Source organism: Microcaecilia unicolor, chromosome 1 (assembly GCF_901765095.1).
Source record: "Microcaecilia unicolor chromosome 1, aMicUni1.1, whole genome shotgun sequence".
NCBI lineage: Eukaryota > Metazoa > Chordata > Amphibia > Gymnophiona > Siphonopidae > Microcaecilia > Microcaecilia unicolor.
The window spans coordinates 467,945,693-467,958,185 of NC_044031.1; the positions used below are offsets into that span (position 1 = coordinate 467,945,693).

Here is a 12,493-nt window from a genome sequence, read left to right on the forward strand (position 1 = left end):
ACACTGGTGGAGACTTGACAGAGGACTTTGACAAAAGCAAACTTCTCATGAAGCGAACAACTAGAGGCTGTCCAGAGATGGGCTTACCATCAACACGTTGATGATAAGCACTAATCACAATGAGGTGAACCCTTATGGAGCTGGTCTTAAGTCCAGACTTGGAAAGGTGTAGAAGGTATTCAAGCAGGGTTTGTGTAGGGCAAGAAAGGGGATCAAGAATCTTGCCCTTATACCAGACAGCAAACCTCCTCCATTTAAAAGAGTAACATCTCTTAGTGGAATCTTTCCTGGAAGCTAGCAAGACCCAGGAGACACCCTCTAGAAGACACAAGGAAGTAAACTCTAGGCTCTCAACATCCAGGCCATGAGGGCCAAAGAGTGGAGGTTGGGATGCAGAAGAGATCCCTCATTCTGCGTGATGAGGGTTGGAAAACACTCCAATCTCCACGGTTCTTCAGAGGATAACTCCAAAAGAAGAGGAAACCAGATCTGCCTCGGCCAGGAAGGAGTGATTAGAATCATGGTCCCGTGGTCTTGCTTGAGCTTCAGCAAAGTCTTCCCCAAAAGAGGTATGGCAGGATATGCATACAGAAGACCTGTCCCCCAATGAAGGAGGAAGGCATCTGATGTTAGTCTGTTGTGGGCCTGGAACAGAACTGAGGGACTTTGTGATTGATGTGAGTGGCAATGAGATCCATTGAGGAGATTCCCCATGCTTGGAAGATCTCCCGGGCAACGCACGTTTGTCGGTCAGGCTGGTGTTTCTGCCCACTGGCTAAGTGGTACGAAGGTGCATACCATGCTTGAGTGCCCATCGTCACATCCGAACGGCCTCCTGACAGTGCGTGATCCGGTGCTCCTCTGCTTGTTGGTGTAACAACATTGCAACCTGATTGTCCGTTTGAATGAGTACAATTTGGTGAGAGAGCCAACCTCTGAAAGCTATTAGAGCGTTCCAAATAGCCTGAAGTTCCAGGAGATTGATCTGGAGATCTGTTTCCTGGGAGGACCAAGCATCTTGAGTGTGAAGCCCATCTATGAGGTCCCTAACCCAGGTGAGATGCATCTGTCGTCAGCACTTTTTGCAGCTAAGGAATTTGGAATGGAGTCCCAGAGTCAAATTAGATCAAATGGTCCACCACAACAGGGACACTCGGATGACATCTTCCAGACTTCTCATGGCCTGACACCACTGAGAAGATAGGGCCCATTAGGCAGTTCTCATGTGAAGATGTGTCATGGGTGTTACATAAACTGTGGATGCCATGTGTCTCAGCAACCTGAACATCTGCCAAGCCATGACCTGCTGAGAGGTGTGAACCTGAGAAGCCGAGACTAGAGTGTCCTCTTATCAAGCAGGGCTCCAATGAATTCTAACTGCTGGATTGGGTGGAGATGGGACTTGGGTAGTTTAAAACAAACTATAGGGACTTCCGGTGGTGCCATGAGCTAAGCAGCAGCAGCTAGCACGAGCTCCGGAGCCGCCGCCCCACCATTAACGATAACACCAGAAATCAACACTGTTTTTCTTCGTCTACTGGGAACATAATAACACATGGACAGATATTTGAGGACTAACCCGGCCGGAATGGCGCAACGCTCTGCCAAAAAAGAAAAAATAAAATCGAATGGAGAAGAGCCCAAGATGGCCGACGACATGGCGGCGGCGGCAAAAGAATTTTACCGAGGTACAATTAGATCAATTAACTGCAGCCATCGCAAAGGCCTGGGAGCCCAAATGGGCGGCTTTAGACCGCAAACTTGAAGGCATTAACTCACAGCTTGACGGGCTAAAAACTCGGGTGGCGGATGCAGAGGTCCGGGTATCTGCACTAGAAGATGATTCGCAAGGCTATGCCCCGGATATCACTGCAATGAAACGGCAAATCTCTGCGCAAGAGAATAAGATCGAGGATCTCGAAAATCGCGCCCGTAGAAATAACATTCGCATTGTGGGATTGGAGGAATCTCTCCCTGAGCGCAACCTAGAAGTATGGCTAGAAAATTGGCTTTCTAAAGAACTTGCCTTAACAGACACAATGGGCACGCTGGTAATTGAAAGGGCCCACCGTGTAGGCCGGAAACAGGAGACCCAAAACAGGCCACGTGTTGTTGTGGCAAAGATCCTAAACTATAGGCACAAAATCGAAATCTTGCAAGGATTTAGACTTAAAAGAGACTCACTTAAGCACAATGGGAGAAACATTCTAATTTTCCAAGACTTTTCGGCAGATGTACAGGAGCAGAGGAGACAATATCATCCGTTGTGCACAACACTGGTAGCAAAAAAGATCCGCTTTGCAGTACAATACCCAGCGAGACTCAGAATCATGATAAAAGACACATGGCAGACATTTAACACAGAGTCTGAAGCTAAAAAGTTTTTGGTAGACCATAATATCATGGATCCTTTATAATATGGTTCTGGGTCCAAAGAGTAAGTGATCTATTAGAAAGTTTGATGTGATTTATATGTACAATTACTGATTGCGAAGGTTACTGTTACAGCACACAGGTGGGGTGGGGCCCCAGGCACAAAACGGGATTGTCTAATTCTCCCCCTTAATAGCAAGGGGGGGGAATGGGTTATTTGGAGAGGGAGAGAAAGTTGGGGGGGGGGGGGGGAAAGGGGAATTCCCTGTAGTTCTGAATTTAGGTATGCTATGGAGGACTAAGCGGCAAATAAAAATGGAAGGTTTAAGGGGGAAAAACGGGGTATGGAGGGTCCGAGGGGAAAGCATTAAGTTAAAGAATCCTATTTTGAAACGGACCGTACTGGACCCTCTGAGTGAAAGTGAGAGGATTGCAGCATGCCAGCCCGGATAATATCATGGAATGTGGGGGGCATTAGCAACCCCATAAAAAGAGCAAAAATATTACAAGCCTTAAACAGGCATAGGGCAGATGTGGCCTGCTTACAGGAAACGCGTTTGAACGACATAGAACACTCAAAATTGTGTAGAAGCTGGGTAGGAGAGTGCCATTCAGTCGCAGCACAAGGAAGGGGGGGGGGGGGGCCTAGCTATCCTAATTAGGAAAAGAATACCATGCACTGTAGAGGCATTAGCACAAGGTAGACAGGACAGATATCTAGCTGTAAAAATCTGGCTCCAAGGGATGGAATTCATATTAGTAAACTTATATGGTCCAAATGAACATATCCCTGGATTTCTCAGTGGGCTGGCTAACAGGTGTTTACAATATAAAATAACTAAAATAATAGTGGTGGGAGACTTCAATCTAGTTTCAGACCCACATCAGGACACTACAAGTTTGTCAACGTCTTACTACTCAGGGCAGAGGAATAAAGAGTTTTCCATATTTCGAAGAACGCTGGACCTAGTCGATGCATGGAGGATATTACACCCAGACGAACGAGAGTACACCCATAGATCTAGAGCCCATGACACGATGGCACGATTAGACCACACAATGGTAGAGAGATCACTTTTCCCTATGATTATAGCAGCAGAGGTGGGTCCGGAGGAGATATCGGACCATTCTTTAATTTGGATAGACTTAGAGGTACCCACAGACAAGCAGGGAGGTGGGGGCTGGAGATTCCCAACGTTTTTATATAATGACCCACACTTTAAGGCATTTCTATGCAAAAAATGGGAAGATTATGAAAAGAATAATAATGAATATGCACACAAAAAAATCAGTTTATTCTGGGCCGCCTCAAAAGCAGTCTTAAGAGGGGAAGTTATAGCCTATTGCAGTAGGAGGAAAAAAACAAGATTAGCGAGTATCTTGCAATTAGAACAAAAACTACAGAGGGCAAAAAGGAGATACACAAACAACCCTAATCAGACAACACTAGATGAACTAAAAATCATACAAACAACACTGAATACTTTGCTACATGAACGAGCAACAAGGTCATCTCTTTATTATAAATACAGGTTGCACAGATTTGGAAACAAATCGGGAGCCCTCTTGGCACGGCTCATCAGGAATTGGGGGGGGTCTAGGGCGATACCAGTTTGCGGGACACACAGGGGACAATCACTAGCTCTAGAGAACGTATTGGGCAAATGTTCACTGAATACTTTTCGAACCTATATGAAGCTAATACACAGTCATCACTACAACAAACACAAAGATTCCTAGAGGGACTGAACTTACCCAAGTTAGCAGACCTAGAACTCGAAAAACTCAATGCCCCACTGACTATGTCTGAATTACAACATGCCATCAAATCCCATAAACTCCGCTCGGCACCCGGCCCGGACGGGTTTACAGGGGAATATTACAAACTGCTCCCCCCCAGGGCATTATTGGCTTTGCTAGAATATTATGAAGAAGTGATCAACCGGGGTTATTTCCCTAAGTATGCTAACGAGGCTCTGATCACGTTGATCCATAAACCTGGGAAGGAAATGGACAGAGTGGAATCATACCGACCAATATCGTTGCTAAATGTAGATATAAAATTACTTGCCAAAATGCTAGCCAACAGATTGGCAGACATTTTACCTAACTTAATAGGCCCAGAGCAGGTAGGATTCGTGCGGCAAAGACAAGCAACACAAAACGTACGTAGGCTATTACTGGCTATGGCAACATGCTCGGAGGAGAAGTGGCCAGCATTGGTGGTGGCATTAGATGCAGAAAAAGCATTTGACCAGGTCAGATGGGATTACCTATTTAATGTATTGGGTCACATGGGATTTTCAGGATGGTATTTGCAAGCACTTAAATCCCTATATACCCATCCAACAGCAAGAGTGATAGTCAATGGGCTCCAAGAAAAAGAGTTCAAAATAGAGAAAGGCACCAGGCAGGGCTGCCCCCTTTCGCCACTGCTCTTTGTATTATCTTTAGAGCCCCTGTTGTGTGCACTTAGAGAGGAAGATAAAATCAGAGGTGTTTTCATAGGAACCCGGTGTATCAAAGTACTGGCATACGCAGATGATCTGTTGCTGACCTTGACGGATCCAGGGCGGTCTGTAAAAGAGCTATTAGATAAAATTACACAATATGGGAAACTCTCTGGGTTTAAATTAAATGTGTCTAAGTCAATAGCGATGGGAATCGGGGCAGATGAAGGGAAAGACTGGGGAGATAGGTTACCTTTTCAGCAAACGAGAGAACATATAAAGTATCTGGGAGTGGTGGTTCCAGCAGACATGAATAACATGTATGATCTAAATATCAATAGACTTCTGAGAGAGACAGACACTAGTCTGAAGGCATGGGCTGGGCTCCCTCTTTCGCTAATAGGCCGCATTGCTTTATTTAATATGATTATAGCTCCCAGGTGGTTGTATGTACTGCAAATGTTGCCATTGTATATCAATAACAAACATGAACGAAAGTTGCGGACTATGATACAGAAATTCCTCTGGCGGGGCAAAAAAGCCCGTCTTGCCTTTAGCATGCTTTGCGTACCAGTGGAGCATGGTGGCCTGGGCCTGACAAATATAAGGCACCTAAACATTGCTAGTGGCATGAGGACAATTAATGACTGGTTCCGAGGCACAACAAATTTTACAGATACTCCACTGGAGCTCGAGCTCACAAAGGGGACTCATTTCAGCAATTATTTACACTCTACTGGGATACCGATACCTCGAGTTTTGAAACGGACAAGGATTATGCCCTGTGCAGTGGCAGTATGGAAGTGGATTTGTAAACTTCATCACTTCTCTTCAAAAGTGACCCATACTTACAGTCTGTGATAATGCAGCTTTTCCCCCGGGGCAAATGTATGCAGTGTTCCATAGGTGGAAGAGACGAGGGATAAAATATTTAATGCAAGTAATCACAAGAGAAGGCCGTATGAAGCCATTTATGGAATTACAATCAAAATATGGAATACAACAAAATGAAAAATTCTTTTATGAACAATTGAAACACTACGTGGCTTCACTGCCATGGGAGTCTTTGGCAGAGGACACACAGGAAGAATTGTCCTCGGCGTTCTCACTTGGAGCACAGCAGAAAGTGCCTTTATCATATCATCACCGCCACATAAAAGATACAGTTGAAGAGCCAGATTACTTGCGTCTAGCTCACCTGTGGACAACGGACCTCCATACTGAAATTGACGCAGCACAGATAAAGTCCCACGTGCTGTCAATAAGGCGAACCACTTACCAATCTACACATTGGGAATTACAATACAAGTTTGTGCTGCGGGCACATGTGCCCCCCAGACGAGCCTTTTACATGGGACTCTCCCCTTGGGGGGAGTGCCCAAAATGCGGAGCAGAAGGCGCAAGTTTGGGGCACATGTTTTGGCAATGCAGCACAATAGAGAGATTTTGGAAAGAAATCATCAAATATACAAATTCGCTTTGGAGACAGTGTTGGACTTATAAGCCTACCTTTCTGTTTGGTAAACTAACAATGGGCCCCCGCCTAGAAAAAGGTTTCACGTCATTTGTTCAACGAGCAATTATTGTGGGCAAACAAGTTATACTAACAGAGTGGTTATCAATGAGAGGCCCGACTCTTCAGCAGTGGAGGACACGTATGCTATGGCTGGTACGTATGGAAAGACTGAGTGTCTCTGATGTCAACTCGCCAATAGGAATACAATTTCAGCAGCGGTGGGCATCATTTTGGAGCACTCTAACCCCGTCAGCAAGAAGTTACCTCTTGAACTTGTAATAGCATATAATAGACTTCCGAGATTGACTATCAAAGCTAAGGGAATGTTTCGGTTTTGGGAAGGGAAAAGGGGGGGGGGGAAGGGGGGGGGGGAAGGGGAAACAAAAAAAGGAAAAACAGGCGGTTAACAGTTGGATAACAATTAGTTAATAGTTGTGTTAAGAGATTCTATGTTTCTGTTCACCAATAAAAAAGATTTAAACATAAAACAAACTATAGTCGCTCGAGCACCAGAATAGTCCTCCGCATGGACTCCTGAGCACCATCCTCAGACATGCTCTTCACCAACCAATCAAAGGAACATATAGGCTTCCCAGTCTGCATAGCGATGCTGTGGCTACCGCTAGACATTTGGTAAATACCCTGGGAGCTAACAGGAGGCCAAAGGGCAACACGAGGTACTGAAAGTGTTGTATTCCCAGCCAAAACTGTAGATATTTTCGGTGAGATGGAAATATCGAGATGTGTGTATAAGTATTCTTTAGGTCCAGAGAGCATAGCCAATCATTTTCCTGAATCATGGGGAGAAGGAAACCATTCTGAACTTTTCCTTAACTAGGAATTTGTTCAGGACTCTTAGGTCTAGGATGGGACTTACCCCCCTGTCTTCTTTTGTACAAGGAAGTACCTGGAATACCTGCCCTTCTTCCCCTGACTGAATGGGCTCAATTGCATGGGCCTTTAGAAGGGCTGAGAGTTTCTCTGCAAGCACCTGCCATTGTGGAGAGCTAAGCAATGAGCTCTCGGTGGGCAATTTGGATGTTTCTGATGCCAATTCAGGGTGTATTTGAGATGGACTATCTCAAGAACCCACTGGTCGGAGTTCACAAGGGGCCACCTTTCTTGGAAAGATTTTAGCCTCTCCCCGACCGGCACAGACAGTTTTACTGTGGCTATTCTCTGCTGGATCCAGTCAAAAGCTCGTCCCCTGCTTCCTCAAAGTACTTTCACCTCCAAACTCCCCCTTCACTTTCTCCCAGACTCTGGCTGAGTACTTTCATGATAAGGTTCACAAGATTAAACTTGAATTCTCAACCAAGTCACCTCCACTTCTCCTTCCCTTAGTCCATTTCTCTCAACCCTCTTTCAACCCCCGCCTCCTTTTCTTCATTTTCTGAAATCACTGAGGAGGAAACTGCACATTTTTTTTTCCTCTCTGAAACTAACTACCTGTTCCTCTGATCCTACTCCCAGTCATCTACTTAGCACGCTCTCTCCTACTGTCATCCCTTTTATCTGTCACATCCTAAATCTTTCATTTTCCACTGCGACTGTTCCTGATGCCTTCAAACATGCCGTAGTCACACCACTCCTCAAAAAATTTTCATTGGAACCTACTTGTCCTTCCAACTAATCGCCCCATCTCCCTCCTCCCTTTCCCAAGATACTCAAATGTGTTGTTCACTGCCGTCTTGACTTTCTTTCAGCCCAAGCTATTCTTGATCCACTTCAATCTGGCTTTCATCCTCTTCATTCAACTGAAACAGCACTTGCTAGTCTCCAATGACCTCTTCCTGGCCAGATCCAAAGGTCTTTATTCTATCCTCATCCTTCTCTATCTATCTGCTGCTTTTGACACTGTTGATCACCACCTACTCCTTGATACGCTGTCCTCATTTGGATTTCAGGGCTCTGCTCTTTCCTGGTTTTCTTCTTTTTTTTTTAATTTAATAAATTTTTATTAATCATACCTTATACAAGTTACATTGTAGTGTTTTCATCCTAAATTCTGGTAACAACAGTCATTCCCTTTTCTAAACCTCAAAATACAAACATATATACAGTATAAACTGTCCCCTCCAAAGTCTCCTCCATTTCCCCCCCCCCCTCCCATTCCCCCCCTCCCCCCCATTCTCATTTCTTTAGTCCCTTCAATTCCCGAGAACCCCTCCTTATTCCCCCCCCCTTACATTTCTTTCCCCACTATTCGATCAAGTTGTTCCCATTCCTTAGCCTGTACATTAAACCTACCCCTCCTTTTATCCGTCAACTCCTCCATCACCATTAGGTTCTCAACCTTCCCAATCCAGTTATGTAAAGTGGGCCCTTTATCTTGTTTCCAGAATGCCGCTATTACTGATTTTGCAGCCGCTAGGCTTAACCTCTTAATCCTTTGTCCCCATTTCACTCCTTTCTGGTTCCCCCACCCTAGTAAGCACCATTTTGGGTCATTTGGGAAGGGAGTATCCAAAGCCTCTGTCAACATACCCGTAACGCCCTCCCAAAATTTCTGTATGTGTACACATTCCCACCATATATGATAGAAAGTACCTTTTTCCTCCTTACATCGCCAACATATATCTGAGGCATCTGGGAACATTACCTTTATTCTCTCTGGCGTATAGTACCATCTACTTAATACTTTATATGCATTTTCTTTCAGTAATACACAAACTGAAGCTTTTTTGATCTCTTTGCACATTCTTCCCCACTCCAAATCGGTGAATTCCTGTTTCAGATCCCTCTCCCAGGCCTGCATGTACTTATGTTTTATAAATTGTGACCCTCGTATATGATCATATAATCTGGAAATTCCCTTTCCCCATAAATCAATCTTCCCCCATGTATCCTCCATTTTTTCCTTTTCTACTAATTTATCTTTAATCCACCTTGCGGAAATTACATAGTGCTTTACTTGTAGATACGCATAGATATCAGATGGTGGTAATTCATAGGCTTCCTGTAATTCCGTAAAGGGTTTAATTCCCTCATCTGTCAGTAGGTCTCGAAATCTAATCAGTCCCTTATGGAACCATGTTTTAAATACTCCACCCTGAGTCCCAGCAGGGAAGCCTGGATCCTGTGTGATCCAAGCAAATGTGGACTTGGTCCTAGATCCTCTCAGCCTATATTTTAAAGTACCCCATAATGCTAAGAGATGCGATACGAAGGGGTTCAGGGTGAATCCCCTATATGTATTTTCCGGAATCTGGGCCCATAACAATCCCTCTAATGCCCCTTCTTGGACAAAAATCTGTTCTAATTTTGTTATTGATGATAAATCCACCTTTCCCCATACCGCAATTTGTTTAAGCTGTGATGCCCAATAGTACCATAGGATGTTTGGTATCCCCCTCCCTCCCCTGGTTTTCTTCTTATCTCTCCCATCGTACTTTTAGTGTATACTCTGGTGGATCCTCCTCCACTTCTATCCCACTATCAGTTGGTGTACCTCAGGGATCTGTCCTAGGCCTCTTCTTTTCTCCATCTATACTTCTTCCCTTGGTACTCTGATCTCATTCCATGGTTTTCAGTATCATCTTTACGCTGACTCCCCCCACATCTACCTCTCCTAACCAGAAGTTTCAGCAGGAATCCAGGCCAAAGTATCAGCCTGCCTGTCTGACATTGACACCTGGATGACTCACCGCCATCTGAAACTAAACATGACCAAGACTGAGCTTCTTATCTTTCCCTCTAAACTAACCTCTCCTCTTCCCCCATTCTCTATCTCTGTGGATAACACTCTCATCCTCCCTGTCTCATCAGCTCGTAACCTTGGGATCATCTTCGACTCCTCTCTCTCCTTCTCTGCGCATATTCAACAGACTGCTAAAACCTGTTGTTTCTTTCTCTATAATATCACCAAAATCCATACTTTCCTTTCTGAGCACACTACCAGAACCCTTACCACACTCTTTATCACCTCTTGCTTAGACTATTGCAACTGGCTTCTCACAGGTCTCCCACTAAGACATCTCTCTCCCCTTCAATCTGTTTAAAATTCTGCTGCATGACTTATATTCCGCCAGTGTCGCTATGCTCATATTAGCCCTCTCCTCACTTCATTGGCTCCCTATCTGTTTCTGCATACAATTCAAACTCCTCTTATTGACTTACAAGTGCATTCACTCTGTAGCTGCTAAGTACCTCTTCACTCTTATCTCTTCCCTACACTCCTCCCCAGGAACTCCATTCACAGAGTAAATCTGTCTTAACTGCACCCTTCTCCTCCACTGCTAAGCCCAGACTCCGTTCCTTTTATTTTGCTGTACCATATGCCTAGAATAGACTTCCTCAGCCTGTACGTTAAGCTCCATCTCTGGCTGTCTTCAAATCTAGGCTAAAAGCCCACCTTTTTGATGTCGTTTTAACTCTTAACCCTTACTCACTTGTTCAACACCCATTTTTATCATTCCCACATTTGTAACTCCCTTATCCCTTATTTGTCCTGTTTGTCTGTCCTAGTTAGATTGTAAGTTCTTTTGAGCAGGGATTGTCTCTTTATGTCCAGTGTACAGTGCTGTGTACATCTAGTAGCACTATAGAAATAAGTAGTAGTAGTAGCAGCACTCCTCACTGCAGTAAAAAAAAGAATTACGGTAACCGCGCTCTCGTGGCAGGTGGGAAGGTGGACTGGGCAATGCAGGACTGCGTTACCCACTTATGAGAATTATGGTCCGACATTGAAAATCCAGGATCAGTGCTGGCGGCGCTAGCTAACCACGCTACCTTCCGCCATCTGAATATCAGGGGATAAATATATAGTATCACTGGTATAAGAAAGGGGGAATACAAGTACCAAGTAACTTCATTAAGTAGAAGAGGACATTATTTTAAGTAGAAAAAAATAATTATGAAGTACAGTAGAAGTCCAAAAATCCAGAAGCTGGAATTTGGACCCCCCCCCCCCCCCCCCAAAAAAAAAAAAATTGCGGTAATCGGACCACTCAATAATCCGGACTGCACATTCTCTCTCCCTCTGGCCCCCCCCCCCAACACATGGGCCTGCGTCTTTCCCTCTGTTCCTGTCCCTGCTCACTTGCTCTCACTGTCACTCTCACCGGTTCAGAAGTCTTCTGTGCTGCAGTGCCAGTGGCAGCCTTACTCACAGGCTGCCACCAGCATCAATCTGACCCATCCCACCCTTCCGAAAACAGGAAATTACATCAGATGGGGCAGGATGGGTCAGAGGAGTACAGTCCGGTACATGCCGGAGGCAGCCTGCAAGTCTACTGCTGGTGATGCAGCATGGGAAACCTCTGAACCAGTGAGGGACAGCGAGAGCAAGCGGACAGGGGAAGATGCCATACCATGTGGGGAGGGAAAGAGGTGGTGCAGCCACAGGGAGAGGGGGCCTGGGGTCCCTCCTTTAGGATCAGGCCCCTGGGGCCTCTCCATTGATGAAGAGATTCGCTGGAAGGGGAAGAAAGACAGAGAGATGCTGGAAAAATGCATGGAAACAAAATTTGCCTGTTCATCTCTTTATTCTTACCCTTAAATTTAAATTTTAAAAGTACTTCCTGAGAATCCAGAAAATCCGGACTGACCCAATCCCCAAGCAGTGTGGATTTTTAGACTTGTACTGTAGTGTTAGAGGGAGGGAAATGAAGAAGACATGCATAGAACTGCTATTTTAGGGATCCTTTTATTACGCTGCATTAGGTGCTAACATGCGCCTGAACACAGCAAACATAGCCTAACGCAGGACACACTAAAGTGCTAATAAATCCCAATAAATAAAATCAAATCAACAGAGCCAATGACAAGGCATGAATATAGATTTCAAGCACACTTGGGACAAATATAAAGGGTGGTTATACCGTAAAATTTGGGTGATACCTGCTGACAGAATAGGGTCTATGTTGACACAGTGAGCAGGGAAAACTGGACCAATCAGGTGGGCAAAAAAGTTCATTATTCTGTTAATGTAGACTAATACAAATAGAGCACATCAGGTGGATTCATTGTATAGTTAATTATCATTGTAATATCAAAAATGCTATGCTCAAAACAAAGAAATTTACAAACATGCATGGATGTACTCTGCCTGGCTATGTGGTTTTTGTTTCTTTACCGGTTGCCTTTTGCCATACATACACTATCAGACAGATATTTTAATGAACTGCCTAGATGCTTTCTCTTGAATCACAGT

At 44.6% G+C, this 12,493-nt stretch overlaps 1 protein-coding gene across 1 annotated transcript in view; it reads right to left on the reverse strand.

Annotated features, from left to right (window-relative positions):
- The window catches only part of TMEM241 (transmembrane protein 241), a 143,197-nt gene that overhangs the window by 55,163 nt on the left and 75,541 nt on the right, over nucleotides 1-12,493 (reverse strand). The window lies entirely within an intron of this gene.